General features: G+C 40.9%; 1 protein-coding gene across 1 annotated transcript in view; it reads left to right on the top strand.

The window, feature by feature from the left end:
* The first annotated feature begins 6,204 nt into the window (after positions 1–6,204).
* LOC140726342 (uncharacterized) overlaps positions 6,205–25,084 on the top strand; it is a 97,256-nt gene continuing 78,376 nt past the window's right edge. The window contains exons 1-5 of the mRNA XM_073042606.1: positions 6,205–6,375; positions 9,221–9,300; positions 10,713–10,995; positions 20,345–20,442; positions 23,134–23,251. The gene's annotated coding sequence lies outside the window, so the exon portion shown is untranslated. The remainder of the gene's footprint in view (positions 6,376–9,220; positions 9,301–10,712; positions 10,996–20,344; positions 20,443–23,133; positions 23,252–25,084) is intronic.

Below are 25,084 nucleotides of genomic sequence, written 5' to 3'. Positions count from 1 at the left end.
ACAGCTCTGGACCCCTTTCTGTTCTAAACAAATGACTCTGCTCTCCTCAACTGATTGTCTCGTTTACAGATGACATCAAATGCCATCTCCACTGTGTAGTAGAGTGGTCCAGTTCTGTCCTCCAGATACCCATTTCTGATCATCTCTGTAGTCTCTTACCAGGACTGTTTGTCCAGGAGTGAAATATTGAATCTCCTTGACTGAGAAGCCCTCAGTTTGGTTTGGCTGTTTGTCTTGTATACTCCTGGATCGGGTTTGAGGACGTCCAGGCACGAGTGCATTCGACGACACAGGAACAGCATAGCTGGTGAGTTAGTTGTGGAGAGTGCTGCATTGCGATATGCAAGGAGAAAATTTACGAGCTTCTGATTAGTTTCAGTGTAGTGTGTTCTGCTGACGTTCCTCAGTGCATTCTTTAGACTGGACAAACCTTTCTGACAAGTGATTTGTAGCTGTAGGGTATATTGCTGATGTAATGTTTTACTCCGTTCATTTTCAGGAATGACAAACTGTGGTCCATTCTCACTAAGTATTTTAGAACACCAGTCCTTGAGAAGAGGCTGAGAAGAAAAGAACAGTGTTCGAGGCTGTTGGGAACACTCCTGGCCACTGTAGCTGTATCCTCTACTACCAAGAACTTTGCTGCATGAATCCTCTGGCAGAGTAATGCAGGCCATTCGCAGTGATGAAGAGGCACTACTCTTGGCATCTGGACATGCACAGCAAGTGCTTGATCTGCTGATCTATCGCAGGCCACCAGACAAAGCTTTCAAGCCAATTCTTTCATTTTGACCATGCCTAGATGACCAGCCTACATGTAGCTCCTGCAACACTTTAGCTCTCAGCTTGGATGATACAAGAACTCAATGCCCACATACGGCAACCTCCATCAAGGTTAAGTTTATCCTGGCACTGATACAAATGGGAATCTGGAATTACTGCTGTACATTCCAGCCATTTTGGATTGCCATGTAGACCTGAGAGAGTGTAGGGTGTTTTGTGTTTCCTTTGATTATTTCTGCCATAATAGGGAGACTTGATCTGCATTAGGGAGAATATGCTGAGGAGTTTACCTTGTTGTAAATTTTTCAGGGATTTCCTTTTCCAAGGGTAAACGGGACAATCCAACAGAATTTCCATGATTAGTTGTCCTCTTGAGTTAAACTTGTAATTGTGTCCTCCAAGAAGAAGAGTCCATGCCTGCATTCCTGCTGCTGCTGCTGTTAGTGGAACACCCTTCTGTGGATTGATAATCAATAACAAGGATAAAATCTCTCCCATACAAGTACTGGTTTAAGCATTTCACATCCAAACCAAACTTGAGGTTTCTCTGTCAATCTGTGTATGATTTTTCTCTGCATTGATAAGGAAGTGTGATGCAAAGGCTATAGGTATTCACTTCCAACACTCATTAAAATGTTGCTTAACTGCACTTGCATCATATGGCCAGGTGTCACAGACAAGCTTCACTGGATGATGTGGATCACAATTTGTGAGTACAGTGTTGAATGTCACCAGTTCCTTTCTTTTGGAAAGCCTCCTCAACTGCTTTATCCATTGCCATTTCTTCCTGATCTATAGTAATGAGTTCAAGGGATGAAGTAGGAACCTGTTACAATAATTGACAAATCCTGAAAAGAATCAGATGGTGACATATCCTTTGGCCTTGGGGCATCCAGTATTGCTTGAATTTTCTCAGTACACTTGTGTAATACTTCTGTGTCAATGTTGTGACCACAGTAAGTGATGCTTGGTTGAAAGAATTCACACTTGTTGCATCATGTTCTGAGCCCATAATCTAATTTTTTTAACACTTGAGATTTTGGAGATGTTCATCGTCATCCTCACTGGTAACAATGATACCATCCAGGTAATGTTGGAAGTGCCTCGGTGGCCTTCCAGCATCTGGTCCATAACAGGTGGAGATGCTGCTCCAAAAATAAGACTCTTATAGTGATGAAGCCCTTTGCGTGTTTATGGTTCGAAACACTTTGGATTTTTCTATTTCCATCTGTTAGTAGACCTCAGCTAAATCCACTTTGCTGAAGTATTTTCCACCAGAAAGGTTTGCAAAGTGTCCTCTATCCTGGGCAGAGGGTATTGATCTACTTTAAGTACTGGGTTGATGGTTACCTTAAAATTACCAGAGATCTGATAGGTCCTTTCTTCTTGGCCAGTAGCGTTGCCTTTGGGCTCTAGTCAAACTTGGAAAGAATTCTTTCTGCTTCCCTGTTCAGTTCATTTATTTGTTTACCTGACATACTTTTTGTATATATCCTACTTACTTGCATTTTCTCCAAGTTTCCCCTTTAAATCTACATTGGTCCAGTGTTTGTGAGCTTCTGCCACAATGGTAACACAATTTTTTCCAACCAGCCCTGTTTCTGCTTGGTTGTTGCTATTTTGTTCATGTTCACTTCCGTTCCAGACCGCAACTCGATTGTATCTCTGTCTGAAGTTTCCGTTGATATGGTGATTTCAACTGCTCTTTAATGTGAGTTGTAGATCAGTTAGAAGCCATTTTTTTTGAATGCTTGTAAGATTCCAAAGACTAAACAAACACTCTGCATCATTAAGCCCACCACTGAACTCGGAATGCTCAGTGAACTTCGTTATTTCAGCCACATATGCTGAAATGGACTTCCCTCCCTTTCGATTCTGTTTAAGATACCTAAAGCTTTATGTAATCAACATTGCTTTCAGTTCAAAATGTTCCTGCATTTCTTTTCCAATGTCAGTAAAACTCATTTTGTCTGGTTTGGTTGGAGCAGTTAAACTTATCAGCAAACTGTATGCTTTTCCACCCAGTGCAGTTATCAACATTCGTATTTGCTTTTCACTGGCTATTCCATTTGCTTTAAAATACTGTTCAATTCACTCGGTATACATCATACAGTTATTGCTTATGCAATTGAACATGTCTATATGACATGGCCAGACATTTCTGCTTTTTAAAATTTATTATCGTCTGGTGCTCACAGTTTGTGAAGCCATGAATTTCATCTCTCTTTTGCCTTTTTTAAAAACTTTTTTGCTGCACTTCAACAGGTTGGTAGTTGTTTGGGGTTCATTTGAATCTTCCTCGTTGCCACTTGTTTTGATGTATGCCATTCATGTATTTTAACATAAACATAAAGAGTTATGTAAACAATAAAGAATGCTTATTCAAATGGTATATTTACAATATTACTCAAGTATTAAATACACAACAGAAACCAAATTGTCTTTGGCCTGTTTTATCTTGTGCCTCAAAATACCTATAAATGTCATCCTTAAAAATGGACCCATTAACATCTTCCCAACCAACCACTGAAGTCAGGCTAACTGGCTTATAATTTGTCTTTTGCCCCCTCCCTTCTGAAGAGTGGTGTGACATCTGCAATTTTCTAGTCCTCTGAAACCATTCCAGAATCTAATGATTCTTGTAAAATCACCACTAATACCTTCATAATCTCTTCAGCTACCTCTTTCAGAATGTTGGGTGTAGCCCATCTGGCCCAGGTTACTAAACTACCTTGAGATCCTTCAGCTTCCTAAACACCTTTCCCTTAGTAATAGTAACTATAGTCAATTCTGCCCTGCCTCTCTTTCTCTTCTTCCCACCCCAGCCCCCAAACTCCTTCATTTCTGGCATACTGTTGATGACTTCACAGTGAAGACTGATGGAAAATGTATACTATGTCTGCCTTTCCTTTGTCTCTAATTACTGCACCTCCAGAGTCATTTTCCAATGGTGCTATGCCCACTCTCACCTTTCATTTCAGATTGATGAGGAATAAGTTTCAAATATTTGCTGCTGTTATTCCCAATGTATTTCATTGGCTGGAAAGAACTTTATAGCATATGAAGTGATTCGTAAATTGATAAGAGATTCTGCAGATGTTGGGAATGTTAAGCAACACAAACAAAGTGCTAGGGAAACTTAGCAAGCCAGGCAGCATGTATGGAGAGGAATAAACAGTCAATGTTTCATGCCAAGACTCTTTATTAGAACTGCTTATTCCTCTCCATGGATGCTGCCCAACTTGCAGTGTTCTTTCAGCGTTTTGTATGCTGCTTTGTAAATTGAAATCATTGTCTACATATAATTGCCAGTTGTGTTGGCGTGTGGCCTAGTGGATAAGGCATTGGTCTAGTGATCTGAAGGTCACTGGTTTGAGCCTCAGCTGAGGCAGCATGTTGTGTCCTTGAGCAAGGCACTTAACAACACATTGCTCTGTGATGACACTGGTGCCAAGCTGCTTGGGTCCTAGTGTCCTTACCTTGGACAACATCGGTGGTGTGGAGAGGGGAAGACTTGCAGCTTGGGCAACTGCCGGTCTCTCATACAACCCTGCCCAGGCCTGCGCCCTGGAAATCTTCCAAGGCGCAAATCCATGGTCTCACAAGACTAACAGATGCCTATAAATTGCCAGTGTTTGCACCTTCCTATGCTATTGTTAAAGTAACAACAATAGGTCTCACCTTCCTACCTCAGTTGAAATAAAGTGCAGAAACTCTTGGCATTTAGGTAGCACATGTACCTATTGTGGAACAATGCAAAGATAGTATGCAATGATGTACCAATTTGTGAAGTGTTTAAAAAATGCCATTTTCAAATAATGCTGTAATTAATCAAGAACCTGTATAAACATGTCTTTGGAATCCATGAAGAGATAGAGTGAATGTGGAGAGGATGTTTCCTATGGTGGGAGAGTCTAAGACCAGAGGACACTATCTCAAAATAGAGGGGCGTCCTTTAAGAATGGAGATGAGGAGGAATTTCTTTACCCAGAGAGTGGTGGATTATGTTGAATTCTTTGCCAAGGCTTTTTGTATATTTATGGCAAAAGTTGATAGATTCTTGATTAGCCAAGGAATGAAGTGATATGGGGAGAAGGCAGGAGACTGGGGCTGAGAGGAAAATTGGATCAGCCATGATGAAATAGTTAAGCAGACTCAACTTCCTCCAGCATTTTGTGTGTGTTGCTTTGGAGAAGATGGAAAAGTCCATACAGCACCAGAGGTCAGAATATAACCTGTGTCCCTCAGGATACATGGCTCTGCTAAATGTGCCACAGTGCACCCTAATTTCATACTACTGTACAGGGCTCAGTCTGAAGTGGCAAACAATCTACTGGAGGAACTTGGCATATAGAGCAATTCCTCTGGGAGGAATTGTTGACATTCTGGGTCAAAACCCTGCATCAGGACTGAGATTGAGATGGCCACCACAGAAAGGAGGAGGAGGGAGTGGGTGACGAGAAAAAATTTATGGACTGAAGAGGGATGAGGGGGGCAAAAACTAAACATTTTCCCCTACCAAGGTGCAACACATTATATGGGTTAAGCTTCATCTGCCTTTTCTCTGCAACTGATCTATATTGTCTTGTATTCTTTGCCAGTCTTCATATCATCCACAAATTTACTAACCCACCCATCTACATTTTCATCCTTGTCATTTATATATATCACAAACAGCAGAGGTCCCAGCACTGATCCCTGCGGAACACCACTAATTACAGACCTCCAGCACAAATTAGTCCCTTCAACCACTACCCTGTCTTCTATGCGCAAGCCAGTTTTGAATCCAAGCAGCCAATTCGCTGAGGACCCTATGTATCTTAATGTTCTGGATTAGCCTCTCATGAGGGATTTTCAAGATTCTTTAAAATAATTTCCAGTACCCAAGGGTAAGGCAGAATAAAATAATTGTTACTCTGGATCGGATACAACACAAAAAAACACAGTAAGATAAAGAAATAAGTGTAAATACATAAAATAGCTTGTAGCTGATACCCATAGATTGATTTGTGTCTACATGGACTAAGGTACAGGAGTGTCTGTACTTAAGGTGACTGACAGGAAATCGTAAAAGTAGTGGTGGTGAGTTCGTGGGTAGAGCTGTTGATCAGCCTTACTGCTTGGGGAAATAACTTTTTGAGTCTAGTGGTGGTCTCGTCCCTCCACTCTCAGTCCTGGTGCAAGGTCGACACGTCGACAGTTTATTTCTTCCCACTGATGTTGCTCGGCTCGTTGAGTTTCACCAGCAGACTGCTTATTGCTGCAGATTCCACATTAAAAGTCTTGAGTCTCCTTACTTCGATGCAGAAATGGGTGTCCCCGTGATTTCCCGCCCCCTTTCTACTGGAATATGTGCATTCCAGAATTCCCAGATTAGAAAGTGGGCGGGACTGGGATTTCCATTGCCGGCAATGGTAGCATTTTAGTTCACAGCACCACCTGTAGTGTGCAGGAGAGGATCGATGGGTTAATCAACAAACAGCCTTGTAGGAGTCGGCACCGCTCCCGACTTGCCTCGCGGAAAACATCGAAGCAAATGTCTTTAATGGAAATTTATTCGGAGTGGGCAAACAGTGTGGGCACAGCCGGTCGGTGAGTCCAACTCTTTCGCGATTTCGGTTTTATTAAAACGGTTGACAAGGGTGAGTTTGGGTACAGAGTTCAACGGAGTTGGAACTGTTGTCTTGTCGTTTCCATAACAGCGATGTTCACAGGGCTGGAGCTAAAGCAGAGATTAGTTCCACAATGGGATAAGTCGCTGGGCAGAAACAGATTTGTACAAAGGCCTGTGGAAGTATTGCCTAATCATGTTTTTATGGTGTTGAGATCAAAGCGTGCTCAATAGCAAGTGAGAATACAAGTATTGCGCTCTGCGAATCGCATCAACGCTTGAAAGGTCCAGTGTTTTATAGCTATATACATATAGCATAGAAACAGGCACATCCATTCACCAAGTTCAAACCTCTTACACTGATTCCATTTTATTCTCCTAATACATTGACCCAGACCTTTATTTGATTACAAGCTCCATTTTTCTAACAAATTCCACCATCTGCAGCACCATATCACCACCTGTCGCCTCTCAACCTCTGACATTATTTTCACTCTTCCCTCCATTATCTGCTAATCACCCGTTCTCACGTGGATCCACCTTGCATACTCTTGCTCCAAACCTTACCTTTCACCTTTTGTTATCGACTGTCTCCTCTGTATCTTTCAATCCAAGTAAAGGTCGTTGACCCAGTTTCCATCACTGATGCTGCCTGGCCCACTGAATTCCTCCATCTTGTTTATTGGTGCACATTAACCCACCAGCCTCCACATCTTTGGTATTTGTGAGGAATCCAGAGCATCTGGAGGAAAACCACACCTTCACAGTGAGAACATACAAGCTAAGCAGCACCAGACTCTGGATTGAACCCAGGTTGCTGGTCCTAGGAAGCAGCAGCTCTACCATCTGTACCACTTTGTCTATTTAATAGCACAGTAACTTTTTTGTTATTTAGATTAAATGACTTTCACTTATGCTGGTATTAGTTGATGATATTTTCTCCACTGTCAGATTGTGCTGGCAGAAGTCCTGCTCCAGATGATTAGTGCAGAAGTCTAGGCTAATGGTCTACAGCAGTACTGAGTGGATGCAACACTTAAAAATGGTTTGTGTGTTTGACAGACTCCTCTCTGAAATCCAGAAACTCAAAGGAACATACTTCCAGAGGTTCAAAGAGCAAAGATAATTGTATTGCATTGTTAGTACATACAATAGAAGACAAATTTCTCTCTTGTGTCTATAACAATAAAAACCTTAAGCTCAAGATCCATGGCTTAATTTTTAAGAAATGCAGAGAAGTCAACCATTGGATCAGGACCAACATTTATTTCTAATTCAGTATTATTGAAATAGATAATTTAGCCCTTATGATAGAACCAGAAAATGCTTAATAAATAATCAGTAGGTCAGACAGAATGTGGAAAAATAAAAGAATTATTGACCTTTTATATGAGGAATACTTTTATGAAAATCATATTAGGTCAAGATGCTTAAAACGGATTAATTATTATAATAAAAAGCTAGATATTTCTATTTTTACCTTTGCTCTTTGAACCTCTGAAAGTATGTTCTTTTGAAAATGAAGAGATTACTCCTGCATGAAAACCAGCACAATGATCAAAGTCTTACGTGCAGGTGTATTCCCTATCCCCCTGTATGCTTTTGAGATGTGGACTACCTATAGCAGATATCTCCAGACATTGGAAGGATACCACCAACACTGTTCAATCCTCCAAATCCGTTGGGTGAATAAGTGAACTAACATTACGGAGCTCTCCCAGCACTGTGATCTGAATGACTTTCTGTTAACTCCTGTAGGCAAGCCATGCCGTTTACAGGATCAACACTGGACTCATGACGCAGGCGTTATTTTGGCAAAGCAAAGGAAATAATACAAAGATGTTCTCAAAGCCTCCTTGAAAATGTATTTTCTGGAAATTAATTCTTGCATACTCTTGAGAATCCTTTGTCCATGACCATCAAAATGGGAACATTTGGAATGGCTTTGAGAATCTTGTTCATTCATCAAAAACACACAGAAACCCAGGATACACACTGGAAGGAACACAACACCTCCCAAACTAGCACCAGGTCAAACACCTTCTGCTTTGTCTGTACCAGAGTTTGATGACCCCATTCTGGAATTGTCAACAGCCACCTCAGAACCTACCTAACTGGAATAGTAACAATAGTGCTAAATTTAGTACTCTCCTAACAGGAAAAATAGGGGAAATCCAATTTTTTGAGTATGCTGTCATTATAATAATGTAGAGTTTCTGTTTAACTGACAGCACAGTGATGTAGCTAGTAGAGTCATTGCATCAGTGCCACTGACAGGAGTTTGATTCTGAGTCTGCATGTTCTCTGTGTCTGCAGAAGTTTCCCCTGCCATATTGTCATATGAGATCATGTGAGTTCCAAGGTTATTTGAATATTGTGACTATTGTGTAGGTGAGTAATAGAGTCTGGAGTAATTGTTAAGAATTGTGAAGAATAAAATGGGATTATTATAAATGGATATTGATAGCCAGTGTGGACTTGCTGCGCCAAAAGAGCCTGTTCCTGCGCTGTATGATTCAAAGCTGAGCTCTTTCATGCAATCTGTTAAGGCCAAGACAAAATTTTCTAGCAAGCAGAGCCAGTGAAAATTGTATTACATTTCAACATTTTGCATCAATCTAATTCTGACATGAAATATATTGACTCCTTCATACACAGGTGTTGCCTGAGTATTTCCAGCACTTTTAAATTTGATTTATGATTTCTTATAGCTTTGAAGTATCTTACTTTAGTGCCAATATATGCAATGTTTGTTTTAATTTTAGCTAAATGTCCACTTTTACAAGTTAGCAAATTTATTAAACATATTATTTTTAAAATTTGCAGACATTATCAAATCCAACTTCTTGTAATTCCCCAAGATTCCTGCTGAATAAAACAATGGACACAGACAGTGGAATTCTGAGGTATTATTAAACAGTTAGTTGATTTTTATGCCAATTTAACTGGAGTAAATTCTTTACACATGTACATGTACACACCACACCCACCACCACCATCATCCTTCCCTACTATTGATGTTATCCTCACCCCCTCTCCTCCATTTTCTAGACATCCGTGCTCACCCCATCTTCCCACCAGCTTAACAGTGATAGAGCAACACACACAAATGCTGGAGGAACTCAGCAGGCCAGCCAGCATCTATGGAAAAAAGTACCGTTGACGTTTCGGGCCAAAACCCTTTGGCAGGACTCTAGTTTGTAACAGTGATAGAGTTCCTTTTGTCCATACCAACCACCCCATGAGCCTCTGCATCCAACACGCCATTCTTCATAACTTCTGCCATCTCCAAAGGGATCCTACCACCACACACATTTTTACCTCCTCCTCCCTCCGTGATTCCTCGGTCCACTCATCCCTCCCCACTAATCTTCCTCCTGGCACTTACCCCTGCAATCAGCCAAAGTGCTACACCTGCCCAATTACCTCCTCCCTCACCTCCATTCAGGGAGTCTAAAAAGTCCTTCAGATGAGGCAACACTTCACCTGCAAACCTGCTGGGGTCTTCTATTGTATCTGGTGCTCCCAACGCGACCTCTGCGTTGGTGAGACCAGTCGTAAACTGGGGACTGTTTTGTCGAGCACCTGCTCCATCAGCCAAAAGTGGAACTTCTCAGTGGTCCAGCATTCCAATTCCTGCTCCCATTCCTGTTTTGACATGTTGGTCCATGGCCTTCTCTTATTCCTAAATAAGGCCACCCTTAGGGTGGAGGAGCAGCACATATTCTGTCTGTGTAGCCTCCAACCTGATGGCATGAATATCAATTCCCCCCCCCCCCATCTTCTGTGTTCCCCATTCAGGCCTCTTACCTCTTCTCACTTGCCTATCACCTCCCCTTGGTGCCACTTTCCCTTACTCCTATGGTCAATTCTCTTCTCCTACCAGGTCCTTCATTTCCAACCCTTTACCTTTCCCACCCACTTGGCTTCACCTATCACTTTCTAGCTATCCTTCTTCTCCACCCCCCCCCCCCTCACTACCTTTTTATTCTGGCATCTTCCCCCTTCTTTTCTGCTACTGAAAATGAGTCTTGGCCCAAAGTGTCAACAGTGTGTTCATTTCCATGGATGCTGCCTGACCTGCTGAGTTCTTCCAGCATTTTATGTACGTTGTTTTGGATTTCCAGCATCTGCAAAATTTCTTGTGTTTATGATTTGCAAATAATCAAACATTACTGCATATTAATATCAAATTAAACTGTTGTTATTGTTCACATTCCACCAATCATTAATTGATATTGCCATAAGCTTCATATGTTTTATTGTTGGTTTATACAAAATAATGTTATATATCCTGACAACCTGGTTGACTATCTAGTTCCTGCAGCAATATATCAAGTTTTGAAACGTATAAAGTGGGTAAAGAAATGCTCTCAGCAGTTGGTCTGGAGGATGTCTGTCCAATAGGTCGATATGACAGACAATCTGAGAGGAAAGTCGCCTTAACATTATTGCAGTCTGAGAGCAGAAGATGTACTCTAACCGAATGTCTTCAAACTGCTTGGTGTACATTAAAAGAACAACGCGAACGTATATGCAAGAAGGATACGGAAGTTGTCAATCATAGTGCGGTAATTGACAGCATGATCTTAAAGCAGAAGGTAGAGTAACTTTATGTATTCATTAAATTATTAATTATCAAAATACCATATATATTTTTTGTTGATAGACACAAAAGTAAAAGAAATTGTAGCAGGAGTAGTCTATTTAGCTTTTCTAGCTTGCTCTTGTTGGAGTCCAGTAACATAGCCATATGTTAGTGAGCTACAAAACAATGACCTGACCTGGAGCCGATGGAGAAGATAAACTCGATTCATTAAGTAAATCAATTCATAAATGTTCTCAATAAGAATCACCTTGAAACTGTGGGTTGTTGTTAAACTCCCCCATCCAATTCCCAAGGAAAAGGAATTAACAGTTTTTATAAACAATGAAAATCTGCAGGTGCTGGAAATCTGAGTAACACACACAAAATGCTGGAGGAACTCAGCAGGCCAGGCAGTATCTATCTCCAGCATTGGCAGATTTTCTCTTGTTTGTAATTTGATTACTACTCTGTGAAGTCCCTTCCAGTGATGCTCTAGATGCTGCCTGGCAGTTTTTACCTTGCCTTCCGTAAATGTGACTCCAGGCCACAATATAAGGGAATCTTAACCGCACTATGAAGTAGGCTAATAAGGCAATTTTTACTAACTTGTTTTGTGTCTTTCCCAGTCTAACGAAGAGTCTTGGACTTAAAAAACATAATTGTTTATTTTGACCTAGTAAGTGCTTCCAGCATTTTCTGATTTAAATGCAGAATAGCAGAAGCTGATTGTTGTTCAAACCATTAACTGGAGAGGAATGGAGCTGGTTAGGATTGCACAATTAAGCCGCATACAGGTGGAAGATATTTCTACCTGGATACTCAGTCTTTCCAGTCATGCTTGATCCTGTTCCTCTCTATAAACCTGTCCAGTTGTTCATGGATATATCAGTTGTTCATGATGTTGTAAATGTATATATAATGTCTATAACCTATCTATCAATGTTTAACATCTACACATTACAATTGTATACACATTCCCATCCCAAAATGTACCTATTTTTCTAACTCATATGTCTGTTGTCTATATCAATTTCTTGATGTCTGTGTAAACACAGAATTGACATTTCAAGGGAATATGTTCTTGCTTACTGTTAACTGCACACTAGAGGGCAACCTAATTTGAAACAAGCACAGAAAGGCATGGAGCATTATTGAAAACACAAGAGACTGCGGATGCTGGAACCTGGAGCAACAAAAAAACTGACAGAAGAACTCATTGGGCTGAGCAGTATTTGTTGGAGGGAACAAGTTGTCAATATTTCCAGACAAAGTGCTGATGCAGGGTTTTAACTTGGAACATTGACAATTAAGTTCTTTCCGCAGATACTGTTCAACCCGCAATGAGTTTTTTTTCTGGCAGATTGTTTGTTGCAACAAGCATTATTCTTTTTCTTACACAGTACTTGAGAATGAGGCTGATTTTCTTCAGTCTGCTTTTGTTCTGGGTTCTGAAGTGGCTAACAGGCCATTCCTCCATAGATGATGCAGGAGGTGGCTGATGAGATTGGTTAGAATGGCTTGTTTCCAAGGCGGTGCTGCCCTTCCATAATTTACTCAGGAATTCATTGTACTACCAGTGCAAGTTCTCCGGGTTTTCAACACCATCCTATATCTTTCTTCTCTGCTTTGAGTGGAGGTGTTATGGAGCAGGAGTTCCCAAGTGTCAGTGGGGATATTGCATCTCTTGAAGAAATGTTTGAGCCTATCTATGAATCTTTTACTTTATTTGGTAATATTCTTCTATGACACAGATTGGAATAGTGTCAGAAGTCTGGTGTTAGGTGTGAGTGGAATAACCCACAGTGAGCACAAATAGGACTTCATTGCTGGGTATGTCTTAGTAAAGGGCCCACATTATTTACTTACGCTTCTCATGCTTCTTATGGTTTTTACAGAGACAGTGTGGCACATTACTACTCTACTGTTCAATCCTAGCTTTCTAAAATCACTGTTTTTCCTTTAATCTGTATGGCCTTATGAAACTGTGTCACTTCTTTGGGTCTTATTTAGATTCTAATTATCAAAGCAGTGTATAGCTCGCTCCTTCTTCCAATCAGAATATGACTGCTCACACATATCCACGTTGAAGTTGATTAGCCGACAACCATATTCAGGGAATTTATTAATATCGTGTTAATTTTGGTGACAGTCCTCTATTTACTATACCTCGCAGTTTGTTGTCAACTATCAATTTTGATGTATTCTTCTGATTTCTGAGTATAAATCCTTTATGTGAAATGTGAGCACACCCAATACTGCTCCCATTTTGTCATCCTGATCTCCCTTTGGACCCTACTCTCTGTTTTCAATTCTGTGACCAATGTTCTATCCTTACTCCTGCTACCCCATATGCTCTGGTCATGGTCATGAGACCAAGCTTTACCATTTCAAGATCTTTTGAAAATCCGAAGATACTGCTTATTCCTTGCCCAGCAATTCTATTGCCCCTTTGAAGAATTCAGTATATCAAGTATATCAAGTATACCAAGTACCGTGCACCACTAAACCCTTACCCCGCACTGTTTGCTTCTACCTCCTACCCAAGATCCACACAGCTGACTGTCCAGGTAGACCCATTGTCTCTGCCTGCTCCTGCCCCACTGAACTTGCGTCCTCATACCTTGAGTCCATTCAGTCCCCCTGGTTCAGTCCCTTCCCACCAACGTCAGTGACACTCATACCATTCAATCCCCCGGTTCAGTCCCTTCCCACCAACGTCAGTGACACTCATACCATTCAATCCCCCGGTTCAGTCCCTTCCCACCAACGTCAGTGACACTCATACCATTCAGTCCCCCTGGTTCAGTCCCTTCCCACCAACGTCAGTGACACTCATACCATTCAATCCCCCTGGTTCAGTCCCTTCCCACCAACGTCAGTGACACTCATACCATTCAGTCCCCCTGGTTCAGTCCCTTCCCACCAACGTCAGTGACACTCATACCATTCAATCCCCCTGGTTCAGTCCCTTCCCACCAACGTCAGTGACACTCATACCATTCAGTCCCCCTGGTTCAGTCCCTTCCCACCAACGTCAGTGACACTCATACCATTCAATCCCCCGGTTCAGTCCCTTCCCACCAACGTCAGTGACACTCATACCATTCAGTCCCCCTGGTTCAGTCCCTTCCCACCAATGTCAGTGACACTCATACCATTCAGTCCCCCTGGTTCAGTCCCTTCCCACCAATGTCAGTGACACTCATACCATTCAGTCCCCCTGGTTCAGTCCCTTCCCACCAACGTCAGTGACACTCATACCATTCAATCCCCCTGGTTCAGTCCCTTCCCACCAACGTCAGTGACACTCATACCATTCAGTCCCCCTGGTTCAGTCCCTTCCCACCAATGTCAGTGACACTCATACCATTCAGTCCCCCTGGTTCAGTCCCTTCCCACCAATGTCAGTGACACTCATACCATTCAGTCCCCCTGGTTCAGTCCCTTCCCACCAATGTCAGTGACACTCATACCATTCAATCCCCCTGGTTCAGTCCCTTCCCACCAACGTCAGTGACACTCATACCATTCAGTCCCCCGGTTCAGTCCCTTACCACCAACGTCAGTGACACTCATACCATTCAATCCCCCTGGTTCAGTCCCTTCCCACCAACGTCAGTGACACTCATACCATTCAGTCCCCTGGTTCAGTCCCTTCCCACCAACGTCAGTGACACTCATACCATTCAGTCCCCCGGTTCAGTCCCTTACCACCAACGTCAGTGACACTCATACCATTCAGTCCCCCGGTTCAGTCCCTTACCACCAACGTCAGCAACACTTCTCATGCTCTTGATTTCCACACTAAATTTCAGTTCCATGGCCCTGATTGCTTCATTTTCACCATGGATGTCCAGCCCCTAATCACTTCTATCCCACATCAAGAAGGCCTTAAAGCTTCTCCACTTCTTTCACAATAAAAGAACCAGCCAGTTCCCCTCCACCATCTGGCAGAATTGGTCTTTAACCTCCTCCCACATTCTCCAGACTTGAGGGGTAGCCATGGACACCAGTATGGGCCTCAACTATGCCTGCCTTTTCACTGGCTTCATTAAACAGTCCATGTTCTGAGCCTTCATGCTCCCTGGGTAAAGCATGAATATTGCTTTCTTCTTCCAGTAAAAGATTCCCTACCACTCCTCTCTTCTTCGGTTCTACTCTCTGACCTCTTACCTCTTCTCACCTGTCTATCATCTAGCCCTGGTAGCCCTCCGCCTTCCCTTTCTCCTATGTTCCGCTCTCCTACCCTTTATATTTCCCTCCCACCTGGCTTGAAATATCACCTTCAAGCTATCCTTCTTACCACCTTTTTATTTTTGTGTTAGTTAGAAAAACTAACACCAAAATATCTATAGTTAGAAAATTTCCATAGTTAGAAAAACTGTGATTCATGTTAAAGGCAAAGAAGTTTCTATTTATTTATTTATTTATTTGTTTGTTTGTTTGTTTATTTATTTATCTACCTGTCTATTTATTTATTTATCTATCCGTTTGTTTATTTATTTATTTGTTTGTTTGTTTGTTTTCAGAGGTGCAGAGCTGTTGATATTGTCAATGCCTTTAAAATCATAGGAATTCATTTTCAATAATTTTTATGAGAATCCCTTGAATTACTCCCATCACTGGGGAAACCGAGAGAGTTGTTCACATATCCCAGGGAAGATTTATAAGAAGGTCCTGAATCAGAAATTATTTCTAGGGCAGCCAGAGGGATTTACAATAATTTTGTGAGATATACATAGTTGAATAATTTTTGTTTTTTAAAAACCAGATTCAGTGGCAATACTATGTGCTGTAAATTGTTTTTGCACATTAATGCTTAAGCACTAGAGGGAGCCCCAGTAGGAGAAATAGAACTACGGTAAGCATATTTCAGTCTTTTCAGATTTGCTTTAATTTTACAGAGACAAAGTTGGGTGTCAGATAATGCATTATATTAATTTCTCAGGACAGCAACTCACCATGCCAAATGGGCCTGGGAGGGACTATAGCACAGATTAATCAACATGATCCCAGAGTTTAAATGTTTCAATTCTTGGGAGGGGCTGGATATAGTTGGTTTTTATTCTATGTATTCAGATCTAAGTGAGATTTAAAATGATAAGTAGATTCATTAAATTATATAAATGAGCTTTTCCATTGAATCCAAAACAAGGGGAAATCTAATTGCTTGAATTTTTATACAGAAAGAGGAGTGAAAATCTGGAAATTTTACCCTTAAGTGGCTGAGGATAATGAATTAATGTTTTTTTTTCTTTTTGAACATTGCATCTCTAATGCTTTTACCTGTGATGTTGTTGCTTTCAAGTTTATCACTGCCACTGTGCATAAGTGCACTTGTGCGTATGACAATAAATTTGACTTGAGAATGGAGATTTTATTGGCAAACACTGTCAAGGGGTATGGAGTAATGTAAATGTAGAATAAGAAGACATATACAACTTGATTTAATCATGGGACAGATCAAAGGAATGAAAAATACATTTCTGGTATATTATTTGTAATAACTACTACCACCAAGTGGGATGATCAAAGCAAAATAACAGACTCTTTGGTCCTCTACCCTGTGTGCTGATTGCTGCTAGTCTGTTGTAATGAAATCTGCAATAAAATAGGAAGTATTGGGAGACCTCAGCAGAACAGTCAGCATCTGTGGAGTGGAAACTGAACCAATGTTTCATGATGATTATCCTATTTGACCATATTACTTGGTTTCATGCAGTTAATTAGGTAACAATAAATGTCAACGACAACTCTCAAAGTTTACCTAATTTACCTATCCCAAAATAGCTTACTGTAAGATGATGGCCCATTCAGACACAGCAGCCTCTTCAGAGTCAACCAAAGGTATTTTTGTCTTTTTAAATGTCTTTTATACAGTCGCAAGATACTTTTGGACATTAAGTAGTTCAAATACTGCAGGTCTACCCCATCAGTGAGTCTCTTGTTAGTGGAGGAGCTGGACTTAGTGTACACTGTGTTGTTGCCTGCTTCAGAAAGGCGTTAGAGTCAGTGCTCAAAGGCGGTGTGCAGTCTAACAGTGAGTGATTCTCTTGCACGTTTTTCTTGTGATCACAAGATCTTTTTGGACATTAGTAATGCAGAATGCTGCAAGTCCAATTTACTGATATATTGGTGAAACCTGTGATGTTATGTAGCTGAATAGTGGGAAGTTCACATCTACAGATGTGCTAGGCTGTCCGCACCACTCTCTGCAGAGTCCTGCGATGGAGGGAAGTACAGTTCCCATACCAGGCAGTGATGCAGCCAGTCAGGATGCTCTCAGTTGTGCCCCTATAGAAAGTTCTTGGGATGTGGGGGCCCATACCAAACTTCTTCAACTGTCTGAGGTGAAAGAGGTGCTGTTGTGCCTTTTTCACCACACAGCCAGTATGCACAGCCTCATGAGATCCTCAGTGATGTTTATGCCAAGGAACTTAAAGCTGTTCACCTTCTCAACACCAGATCCATTGATGTCAATAGGGGTTAGCTTGTCTCCATTCCTCCTGTAGTCCACAACCAGCTCCTTTTGCAACATTGAGGGAGAGGTTGTTTTCTTGACACCACTGTGTCAGGGTGATGACTTCCTCTCTGTAGGCTGCCTCATTATTATTTGAGATTAGGCCAATCAGTGTAGTGTCATCAGCAAATTTAATTAGCAGCTTGTTAGGGATAATGTCTTTACTGACAAGGGGGATCACTCTGTTTAGCAGAATAGACTTGTGATTGACTATGAAGCAATCTCAGGTTCTTTGGCCTCCTCGGTGATGGTTGTAGGAGTTGACTCTGAGATGGCAGTAAGTGGTTCTGACAGCTCTGGACACCTTTCTTCTCCTTTTTTCTCTCTTTCTCTCTCACTTCTCTCCTTTCCAACGTCTTTCTTTTTCTCACCTTTTTTCTTCTAGTTTTTTATGAGTATCTCTGAATTTGTGAATTCCTTGAGAAATTAGGTCTTATCTATCCTTTTCCATTTCCAGAGCACTCATGTCATCCTCCTCTTTCTTTTCCTTTTTCTTCTTTCTAGGATGTGCATCTTGATCTTGGGAAGGTGCATTTAGTTCACTGGAGTATTCTTTTATTAATCCTTCCTTTATGATCTGATCTCTGCTCTTGATTTCCTGATCCACAGCATCATCTGATAAATCCTCTGATTTCATACTTCCATTGACTCCTTTCTTCCATCTAGCTGGGCTTTGGTCTTTGCAACTACTTTTACAAGCTCTTTTGTCTCCCACTTGAAGTTCATGAAGTAACCTTAATGCACACAGAGTAGATTCTAGTTCTTTATACTCACAGAAGCTGAATGCTTACAACTTTGCTAAAGCTCCTTGAACTCTCTTTTAGCTTTAAACCAAGCCACATTTCGCAAATAATTGCCTGATTAATAAATCAGAAGTTTTCTTAGATATAGGTAATACACACAAAATGCTGGAGGAACTCAACAGGCCAGGTAGCATGTGTGGCAAAGAGTACAGTTGACATTTCGGGTCAAGACCCTTAAACAGGAATGGAAAATAGATGTCTGAGTAAGAAGGTGGGGGAAGGAGTGGAAGGTAATAGGTGATAGGTGAAACCAGGAGAAGGGGAGGGGTGAAATAAAGAGCTGGGAAGTCAATAGGTGAGAGATAAAGGGCTGGGGGGGGGGGGGGGAATCTGATAGTAGAGGATAGAAGTCCATAGAAGAAGGGAAAAGGGAGAAGCACCAGAGCATCACAGCTGTAGAGGAGACCATATGCAAGCTACAAAAAATGCTTAATCAAACTATATATTTACAATATTGTTGAAATATTAAATACACAGCATATGGTAGGAGAACTGTGTGGTCTCAGATGTAGAAAGGACTGGGCCACAAACCACAGAGTTACAACCAGCAGGAGGGGAGAAGCTGGAGGAGGTCTGGTGTGGCGGCTGTGCTGGGTCGAGTGCTGGCCCCTTCTCTCCAGTGTTTGCTCGGTGGAAGACAAGCTGCATTGCGTGCATGTACTTGTCAGTGGACTGTTGAGGGCTTGTTCATGCTTCCTCATTCTATGGGACACATCATTTAGGAATTGGGTTATGTTATCTTTTTATTTTGTGACTGTTTACTGCTGCTTTATATGTGCTCTATGTGCCCAGTGTTGTGTATGTCTGTTAGTACTGTGTTTTGCACCGTGGCCCCAGAGGAATGTTGTTTCATTTGGCTGTATTCATGCATGGTTGAATGAGGATTCAGCTTGAACATTAACTTGAACTTGAAGATAATTTAAAGTTATTAAACGAAATATAGCAGGTAAATCACTTTAATCAGTGAACTTCCGAAGAGTCTATCTAACAAAGTGTTTTGAATCCGTAGACTTGCATCCTAGTTTTGTGGCTGCTTAAGTGATTCTTATTGGAAAAACAAGTAATCAAATACAGGGGAAGATAATTTTTTCTTAACACAGTAACGACTCCCTGCTTTAGAATTGGACGCCACAGTAGCATAATGATTAGTGCAACATTATTACAGCTTGAGGTTTTTTGGAGTTCAGGGTTCATTCCATTCTGTAAGGAGTCTCTGCTGTTCTGTGAAGAGTCTCTGTATGTCCTCCCCATGGAATGTGTGGGTTTCCTCCCACAGTCCAAAGATGTACTGGTTAAGTTAATTCATTATTGTAAATTGTCCCGTGATTAGTTAAGTTTAATAGGGTTTGTTAAGGTTATTGAGCCAGTGTGGCTGGAAGGGCCTACTCTATCTGTATTGCTAAAATAAAAAAAACAAACAGTATTAAATCTGGGAAAGATGGAACAAAACTTCAGGAACAAATGTTACCTTGCAGTTGACCTAACACAGCACTCTTCCAGTCTCCACCATCATTGTGATCTGCTTCTTGTTCACCTGCCTCCCCATTGCTCCATCCACACACACCTACCCATTAACCTTCTGCCTTCCCTTGAGTTTATTAATCATTTACTGTAGCTTGTGGCAATAACTAGAGACATGCAAGGTTGATGTTAATAATTCCACTGAGAGCGGTTAATCAAAGAACATGGTGAAGAACATAGGGAACTATACTACAACATGTAATCATCAGCATTGGAACGTCTTGAAAGTAAGAACACTAATTGTTTTTATTTCCTTTTCATGCAAAGTTTCCTATTGGACATATTGAACTGGGAACAATCCAGATTATATTCATCGATTCAATTATAGCTTTCTAGAATCAAGACCACGGGTGTGTAATTCTCAGCCTCCCTGACATTATACGTGTTGAAGAATTGTCAGAAATGAAGCTCCATCCAATACCTTGGCTTTTGTTAGACCAATACTAAGGATATCAAATAAATAAAAGTACTATAGAATAGTTAGACTTAGAGGGCTGACTGTTCTTTTTTATCACCAGCTGTTGGAAACTAAGGTGGGACTACTCCTCAAAGAGGAGGGGACCTCTTATGGAGTCAGGCTGGATGAAGCTCGAAGAGGGAGAGAACTCCAGAACAGGTAAGCAAACTCAAAATGAAGATTGGTACAATGTAGTCAAAGTTTGATCATCTCACCTGCAACAGATTCAATTATTACTGAAACAGAATGAAGTGACTTAATTCAAACTCCAGTTATGCTAATCCAGTATGGTTAGCTTTAAGATTGTTTATTGTCATTCTTCAGTGCACAAGTGTAAGAGAATGAAATGATTGTTATTCCAGATCCAATGCAGCATAAAAACAACAATAAACGTAAAACACTATAAATATAAAAGCAATCCTATAAAACACAATGTACAAGAAAAGTGGCTGTGCATGGGGGATGAAGGGTGCTGAGGGGCTGTGGAGAGGAGTGGATGATGTGGATGTAGTGATGGTGGGGTAGATTAATGGGTGAAGGTGTTGCTCAGCCTGATGGCTTTGGAAAGGAATTGTTTTTGAGTCTAGTGGTCCTGGTGTGGATGCTGCCTATCCTCTTCCCTGATAGGAGTGGGACAAACACTCTATAAGATGTAAGTCAGGAGCTGCTTCACTATACAGATCTGACTGTGAGTACTTCGCCTGACACAACTTGTTCTCTCTCTCAACTAAATTTAAAAGTGCCTCAGCCCCATGCCTACAGATCATAATCCATCTTGAAATTGGGGATTAGAATAGATTAAAAGGTTGGGGGGGGGGGGGAGAAAGGGGTTGTGTGGTCAAGGCTGTAAGGCAACGGGATACCACTTGTTTTGAGGATAAACACAAGTATGATATAATTGGACAATATTGCTTCTTTCCATGTGAATGAAGCTGCCTTCAGAAGCAGAGACTGATACAGTAAAGTGACACAGATTGCACTTAATTATGTAGCAATTACCAAAAACTGTGTCAGTGAAAGATGAGGATAAATGTCCATTGTTACTAAGTGAGGTTAACTTAGTGGAATGGCCCCTGATAGTTAAAGAATCCCATTCATTTCTCTACCATTGATTTCCATAGAATGATATAGATTCTACAATGGATGGGAGACACATGTGATATATCTTCCTTCCTCTTGTCAAAATGATTATGGTTTAGGTTTTAGAAGTATGGAATCATAGACAAAGCATGTATTTACACTTTCCATCACTAGGCTCATAGCCCTGCAGATCTGTCTGTTCAACCACATGTCAAAGTAAATGTGATGAGGGCTTTTCCCTTCACCATACTTTAAGGCAGTGAGTTCCAAACATCAAATATCCTTTCCTCACCTACCTATTAATCCCTTTGTTACTTACTTGAATCCATTCTCTCACATTATAATCCTCTGATAAGGGAATAGGTACTTCTTTTACTCTTTCTAGACCCCTCAGAGTTTCATATAGCTCAATTAAGTCTGCCGTTTCTTCTCTGTTCCAAGGGAAACAATTCTGCTTTATCCAATCTAGCTTCATAATAGCCTCCTTGTAAATCTCTGAAGATTCTGCACTGTAATTATATTTTTCCGGTAATGTGATGACTAGATCTGGACTCAGTACTTAAGTCTTTTGTATTCAGCTCTACCAAAACCTCCCTACTCTCACATTGCTTGTACCCAGTAATAAGGAAAATCACCTCGTTAATAACGTAAAGGTACTAAAAATACAGATTTTTAGTATCTACCAATCTAATTGTCACTTGTAAGGCACAAACATGCCATGGTGTGTTTTGTTTCTCTAGGTCATTCAATATCCTAACATTTATTGTCTATTCCCTTGCCTTGTACCTCCCCAAATACATTACCTTACACTTCTCTACATTAAATGTCATTTGCAACTTTTCAGCCTGTAGCTTCTGGTAGTCTAACCTTTTTTTCTTACACTGTCAGTTACACTGATATTTTTATTATCTGCAAACTTGTTTATTTTGTCCCTACAATTAAATCTACCGGTATGTCTTTAACAAATATTGCAAAAAGCAAACGATTGGATAATGTGGAAGCCTACAGGGCAAAAAACCTCCAGTCACAAAATATTGGTGAAGCATTACCCTTCACTTCATGCCACTAAGGATAATTTTGGATTTAATTTTTCATTCCCTTAGATTCCTTTGGCTTTTATTTTCTAACCAGCCTATAGTGTAAGACCTTGCTAAAAGTCATATTGACTACATCAAGTTATCCAATAACTATATGAGTAACCCCGCCTGAATGTTATCATCCAGCTTTGCATGACTTTAGTTTCTACCTACATTGCCATGCAATTTTGCTTTTGAAACATTTTGTAGGATCTAAATGATATCATGAAATGCACCAAAATGGAGCAATTCATATTTGCAACCCCCCCCCCCCCAGCTCCCATATTCCAGTAAGAGAGTCTACCCTTCTGAAGGTGTGTATCAGAAAAAATGTAGAGCAAAATTTGCCCTTCACTCTGAGTCAGGTAATTAATCAAATAAGACAGAGGAGCAGAATTAGGCCATTCAGCCCATCAAGTCTGCTGCGCCGTTCAATCATGGCTGATTTATTTTCCCTCTCAAGCCCATTCTCCTGCCTTCTCCCCATAACTTTGATGCCCTTAATAATCAAGAACCTATCTAGCTGCAAATGGGCATCTAAATTTCTGGTGGGCCCTTCGGCAGGTAGAGCTCCTTCTTGAGTACACAGTATGAAGTTAAACATTTTGGTATCCAGCTTCAATTCTTTGTGATAGGAACTGAGAAACAAGTTATTGAGTTATCGAGTAAGGCTGCCATTATTTATTTTCAACAGGATCTGGTGCTTGGAAGACGAAATTGAGCATTTTAATCAAAAATTAGGACAACTGACCTCGAAGAGAAGAGATCCCGAGCCTACAGTGTCCTGTTATCTGAGGGAGGAGAACAGAGAGGTGGTTATATGCTTTTACACACAAAATAAATAGTTGATTCATTCTACATCATTTCCAAGATGAAAGGTGACATTTCTCTATCCCGCTCTCACAAAGCATTGTACTGCTAGCAAAAGGTTTTTGAATATATCCACTGTTTTATGCAAATGATGAGCAGTTTGCACAAGCTGATAGTGACCAGGTTATTTGCTGAAGGCTGACAGATTGGCCAGGGAACTGAGAAGGACTACTTTTCCCTTCAGAGAAAACATTTTGTATTGTTAAGTTGAGATGTTAAACCAAGGTCCTGCCTGCCTTCTGACAATGCAGGCCTTCCTCAACCTTGCGCTAGTTATCAGCTGATTTTTTTGCACTCAGAGTTCTGTAGCAGGAGTTGAACTCGCAACCTTCTAACAGAGGCATAACAAGCGCTAAAAGGTGAGCTCTACTGGGTTGGGAGTGTTAGACCCATTAACACGACAGATTAATTCAATGATCCATAAAAACATTGAAACTAGAAAGCAGAAACAGAAGTAGGTCATTTGGGTATAATCCATCCATTCAATATGATCATACCTATCATTCACTTCAGTACCCTGTTCTAACCTTCTCCCTGCTTGCCATTCTAACATCCATCCATGGACGAACACATTGCTGGCTTTAAGAGAAGAGCGTGGTGTGCCTAGATTCTGGCCTAACCTCTAATTCTTCCACATCGCTGTCCCTAGACCCTAACCTGAGCCCTAACTTTCCTCTCTGTCCTCCAAACTATCACTAGAAACCTTAAAAAAAACCAACTAAATCTGAGCAACAACCTCGATGGAGATCACAACTCGGTGCCATATTGACTAGAGTCACTCTTAATACAAGATATGAATAGTGTTTGCATTCTGACATGGATTATTAATCTAAATTGTACTGGACACAAGCTTTATTGTATGAGAGCAGATTCAGATCCAGTTGTGGTATGATATATAACCCTTATGCTGCATACCGCAACTACTTCGTATTTCAACTATAGCTGAAATTAATTAGCTTCAGCCGGCAATGATTACTCAGCTGATGCCTTTCCTTTTTCATTGGATTAGCACCATTTAAAACCCATACTTAAGGAAAAATTGGCAACCATTGGCTTCCTCAAGAGGGGGTATTGTCTGCTGGGCAAAAGCCTGTGTTTAACTTAATGCCAATGAGAAAAATTAGTTCCATCTTGTTTAGAGAACAAGGCTTCCATCTTATGGTCTTCATGAAACAGGATTTATGTAAACATAGCAAGCCCAGGCATGCTGATTGTACCACAAAGGCTCTGGCAGTTTTATTGTTTATTAATTGTTTCTGTTGTGACTAAATTGAATAGGCTTTGTGAATGACTTTATGAACAGTGTGCACTGTACCTGGAGTTATAAAAGTCGGCCAGGGGTCCTAAATGTCTCTTGAAGACTGAAGAAATTTGTCAGCATGGATATGCCTGGTCAGTGGCAATTTTCCTGGGAAGAATTCTTCCTATGGTTTGGAGGAATGCTATGTCGTTAACTATTTGACATAGCATATATTGCAGTTTGAAATTTTGATATAGGGGCAATGGTAGATCTGGTAATCATAGCCTTTGGACAGATCACACAGGATGAGCAACAGAAGAAAACAGGGAAGGTAATGAAAGACACTATGTAACGCTAATTTTTTCAACTGGTTTTCCATTGGGGTCGTGGACTAAGGTCAAACCCATGATTGGCAAGTCTTAGGTTTGGTATTGTTGGAAGGACTGTTTTGGCACCTATGCAAATATGTGACGTAAGCAAAGTCCAGAGAACAAAGCCAAAGGATGAAGTTCAGAGCTCGGCAAGCCGGTGGTTG

This window comes from Hemitrygon akajei, chromosome 4 (assembly GCF_048418815.1).
Source record: "Hemitrygon akajei chromosome 4, sHemAka1.3, whole genome shotgun sequence".
Lineage (NCBI taxonomy): Eukaryota > Metazoa > Chordata > Chondrichthyes > Myliobatiformes > Dasyatidae > Hemitrygon > Hemitrygon akajei.
Note: the sequence above shows the minus strand (reverse complement) of the source record. Positions and strands in the feature narration are given on the sequence as shown.